The sequence below is a fragment of the Rousettus aegyptiacus genome, unplaced genomic scaffold (assembly GCF_014176215.1).
Source record: "Rousettus aegyptiacus isolate mRouAeg1 unplaced genomic scaffold, mRouAeg1.p scaffold_m13_p_13, whole genome shotgun sequence".
Lineage (NCBI taxonomy): Eukaryota > Metazoa > Chordata > Mammalia > Chiroptera > Pteropodidae > Rousettus > Rousettus aegyptiacus.
The window spans coordinates 11,117,004-11,122,495 of NW_023416288.1; the positions used below are offsets into that span (position 1 = coordinate 11,117,004).

The 5,492-nt window shown below is 30.8% G+C and overlaps 1 pseudogene; it reads left to right on the forward strand.

Annotated features, from left to right (window-relative positions):
- The first annotated feature begins 1,801 nt into the window (after positions 1–1,801).
- LOC107517379 lies at positions 1,802–2,179 on the forward strand (annotated as a pseudogene).
- Positions 2,180–5,492: the final 3,313 nt, after the last annotated feature.

The window sequence follows — 5,492 nt, forward strand, 5'->3', positions numbered from 1 at the left end:
ATATTATTCTGTATTATTCAGAAATCGTATTTGAAGGGTGTACTCAAACTGCTAGTAGTTTAGCATTAGCCTTATCAATTTTTAATGTGAAATGTATTATGTTACAAAGGGTATATAACATGTTATATAATTCATAAATATATGTAGGTATAATTGTAAGCAATACATGCATGCTATTTACATAAACACAAAATAATACACATACACATAAAATAACATTTACAAGTATTAAAATTATTTATAAATCAGGAAGTAAACTCAGAGAAGTAAATTAACTTAATTTTATTTATCTAAAATTAAAAGAGAACTTGAACCCAAATCTTGAATTCTGACTCTACAGCTCTTTCAAAAATTTCCATGACATATATCGGGTTATTTTGATAAGTAAATACTTAATCAACTATTACTATAAATTTATTTATATTCTTAAATAAATCTATAATAAATAAAATGCAAAATATTGATATATATATATCTATGTTAAATATTTTATTTACTCAGACTATGAGCGATGTTTGATGTACATCTGCATTTAGGTGTCTTTTCCCATAAATCATGAGACCCCAAAGTCCTTGGCCCTCATTTTGGGAACGTGACTCCAGTCTAGATTCTAATCAATCAGTTTTGAGTTATTCTGGCACATAATGCAGTAGTTATTTTGCTCTGTTTGTAAAAGAAATCAATCCTTTGAGAAGACAGTCTCTTTATAGTAAAACCCAACTGGACTGTCAAATTTCGCTTCATATAGTAAAGGCACCTTTCCAAAAACATTGTCTGTATGCATAAATCAGAAAATCCTACAACTAACCAAGAAAAGAGATTATAGTAGTTCCCCTAAATACGTGCCAAGTGCCCCAGTGAATGCCTAGACTGCAGGTATTACAAACTATGTTTTTTCCTATATATACATATCTCTGATGAAGTTTAATTTATAAATTAGGCACAATAAGAGGTTTGCAAGAATAACTAACAATTAAATAGAACAATTATAATGGCATATGTAATAAAATTATATAAATGTCATCTCTTTGTATTTCTCTCTCTCTCAAAATACCTTATTATACTGTACTTACCACTCTTCCTCTTGTGATGATGTGAGATGATACAATGCCTATGTGACGAGATGAAATGAATGATGTAGCAACCTCAGCATACAGTTATTTTTATTATTAAAATGAGAACTTTCACATCTTCACTTAAAGGAAACAGTTTTCTCTTTGGCATATGCCAACATTTCTACTCTTGTGCTTTAGGGCCCTTAGTAAGTAAAAAAAAGATTACTTGAACATGAGCACTGTAACACTGTGGCAGTCAATCTGATAATCCATACAGCTACTAAGCAACCGAGTCGGGAGCATGAACAACATAGAGTCAGTGGACAATGGATGATTTACATCCACGGTAAGACAGTGAGAGATTTCATCACACTACTCAGAATGTCATGCAATTTAAAACTTAAATTGTTTAATTCTGGAATTTTTTAATTTAATATTTTTGGACTGCATTTGACCATTGGTAACTAATACTGCAGAAAACAAAACTTCAGATAAAGAAGGAAATTCTTAATGCTCTCAGGGGATCTTTTTATTCTGCCTTTGGAAAAATAACAAGCCACTACTTTTGGGCACTTTCTGTCATGGAAAATTCTCTTGCATGAGGCAGTCACAAGATAATGAAGAAAATAAGGATATCTGAATAATTAATTTCATAGTAGTCCTATGCTGAGCAGAACTAGAGAAAGTAGATAGGAAATCTCCATTAAGAAAAAACCTCTCTAGCCCTTTCTGCCTCCGCTGCCACCATGGTGCCTGTGAAAAAGCTTGTGGCGAAGGGAGCAAGAAAAGAAGCAGGTTCTGAAGTTTACCCTTGACTACACATCCTTTAGAAGATGGAATCATGGATGTTGCCAATTTTGAGCAGTTTCTTCAGAAGAGAACCAGTGAATGGAAAAGCTGGGAATCTTGACGGAGGGTTTGTAACCATTGAAAGGAGCATGAGCAAGATCACTGTGACTTCTGAGTTGCCTTTTTCCAAAAGATATTTGAAATATCTCACCCAAAAATATTTGAAGAATAATCTACATAATTGGTTGTGCAGAGTTGCTAACAACAACAGGAGTTACAAATTGTGTTACTTCCAGATTAACCAGGACGAAGAAGAGGAGGAAGGTGAGGATTAAAACTCATTTATCTGCAATAATTTGTAAGAGTTCTTAAATAAAACTTGAGAACCAAAAGAAAAAAAAAAGAAAAGAAAAACTTCTCTATAAATGAACACATATATATAATAAACTTCTTACCTAGAATATGCAAATGTCCCCTCACTTTTGCTAAACCTACAATTATCAGAAAAACGTTTCCTTATGTTCTAGTCTAAATTTTGCATGAATTAGCATAACCTCTCACTGTGTAGATTTAAGAGCTGATGTGGAAGACCCTGTGGCAGACCATGTTGATGTCCTGCCTCTTAACTCCTTGGCCAGTTTCGTTCACTATAGCTGCTCTAGACAGTATCTAGAAACAGGGATGCCAGTGAATAAATGCCAAGCCTTCTTCCTTCTTCCTTTCTGTCTCCATTTCCATAACCCAGAGGGATGATTCTAAGGAATGTTCCACATGGCTTCTTACAGAGTCTCCAGCACAACTGAGTTCCAGTTACTATCAATAATTATTAAGGGTGGAAAATTTTCAAATGGCCAACTTCCGCTTCCATTGTTTAATGTTAAGGGTGTAGTTATCCTGTGCAAAGATATGCTAATGTTAATTTCTGTTACTGTAAACCTGCTTGCTTGTTTAATGTAATTATAAGCTTTATAAGCTACCTCCTCTGAAAGCTCGGGTCTGATTCTCTAGTGGGGAGAGTCAGTCGACGGCCTGCTAATAAAGGCTCATAATTAGTCTCAATTGGCTCCATGGGTCTTAAATTTGATCACATCACAACATAATAAGCCCTTCGTAACATATTCTGTCATCTTATCTTTTTTGTAGGTCTTACTTTCTCCTATTCCATCATAATATTTTCCAGAAACACCTTCCTCCAAGTAATCTATCTACCTGAAGTCAAGCCTGTCTTAGGGCCTGCTCCATGGGGTGCTCAAACTAAGATGTCATTGTCATTGTGGGTGTCATCACCACAAGCACCATCATCCTTGTAAGTAACATTAAGTATGCACATGTGCCAAACATGATTCTAAATACTTGACATTTATTAACATATTTAGTCTAAATGTATTAAGTCTAAAAATTTTAGTGCACATTCTTATTTTAAAGATGAGAAAACCGAAGCACAAACAATTAATGTTTAGCATAAGTTCTGACACCAGAATTTTCACTGAACCAGTATGGTATACCAATTTAAGCTTTGATTTTTTTGTGTGAGTATATATGAATAATTTTTAAAAGATTTAAAACCATGGTTTTTTCTTGAAGTGGCACTGGTGTACATTTTCTTAAATCTTCACAGCTAGACACACTCTGGTATCACTCAAACAAACAACTCTGCCATACATTTGCAAAACTCCAGGTTCATTTGTGCACAAGTCCTGTAAGATTTGGAAATAATAGGAGTTTCCTGAAATGAGCAGTAACATTTTATATATTGGTCTGATAAGTAGATCATTCAAGAGAGGAAATAAAACTGGAATGTCTTATAAGATCCTGGATTTCAAAAATATATAATAAGACATCAGGCAGGTCTTGATATGTTTCTCAATTTATAAATTTATTAAAATAGCCTATCTTTAAAAGTAATGCTATGATAGAAATGGATTATTTTCTATTCTTGGCCAAATTTTTAACTTGTTGAACTGTATCAAGGATGAAATGGACAGTCAATAAATAATACATAGTTTATCAATGACTAGTATTCATGTATTTAGCAACATTAAATTTTTCTATGAACATATAGCAATATATATAAATGCAAGTATACTTACTATAAACACAAGAATGCATTTTAATCTATTAATTTAAATGCTTTTTTTCCTTTCATCCTTCCCTTTATAAATTGGCCTTTGTCACATTTGAAAAGCCATTCAAAACAAACATTTTTTAAATGTTAAGATGAAAACTAGATTTATTGACAGGGTATTTATAATACTGTTTTGAAATTAAGGCAAAGCTACAGTTGTAAAAATATTTGTCATGACTTGAGGTATTAAGACATGATGTTCACACGTATGTTTGATGGTTTACGTGATTCCAAACTAGAAGTTCACTGTCAAGGAGATTCTGCAAGTGCTATATAAACTTTGGCTTACTTTATACTCTGTGAAAATTATAACTCTCTCAGATGGAAAAATGTGTTAAAGTATATATTTCCACATCTCTAAATCTGTATTTTTTCTTCAACTATTAAATATTTTAAGAACTTATATGTATTACAAAGATAGAAGGTGACCTAGGGGTGCTAAATAAATAGTTAATTTATTCCATATATTCTGAATCTTCCAACACATGGAGTATTTTTAGTAGATAACACCTGAATTATTATCTCAGATGATCAACACCTGATGATAGGTGGCTAGACACATTTTTATTTAAAACATAAAAACTTACATTGAGATAAGGTAATATTATAAAACTTTAAATTAGTTTTCTTTATTTAATATATATTTATGATAAATTATTTATATAAATTTATAAATTATCTCTATATATTATTCCTATGAATTATTCCAATATCCCTATAAATTATACCTATGAATATGAATACTTTCATTTGCATATTTATATTCAATTAAATTATTATCCAAACAAAATGCTTTCCATTCTTAAATGCCACCATTTGCTTTGACATAAACAGTAAACATGGTAGAATCTGAATTTTATTAATTTACTTAATAATCAAATAGTTTAATTTATTTAACTTATTAAATATTTTTATTTTAATCTTGCATCTATGGACATCGATATTATGGACTTCTCCCTGACTCTTATAACGAACTATTTTCTGAATTGTGATCTATATCCAAACATGTCATAGTGTGAAATATATATTTAAAACAAGAGTTATATGTGAAACTCCTATAATCTAATATCAAAATTAAATCTTATGTTAACATTACAAAACTGTACAGTTCACCTCACTGCCAATATAAGGGTTTGATCCAAATCAGTGCAAGCAATTAAGAAACTATTTTTAAAGCAAAGATATTAGATAAAATACCTTAGTAACAAGTGGCAATATTTGTATTTATTACTTTTACTTCTTTCCTACTTGACTTAAAATAAAACATTATTTTTCATAAAATGCTTGTAACATTTAAAGATGTACATTTTTGGAACATATGCATGAATTTTTAATTATAGCTGAAATTATAGTTTTGCGTTTGGAACAGAAACTTTTTAAATTAATTTTTTAAAAAAATACAGAAATTAGATATCTAATGTCAATTTCAGAAGTGATTATTGCTTTCTGAAATGTGTTTATTAATCATAATGGAAAAGTTTATTATACATTTATATATTGTTTACCTACGTATCTAACTCCCT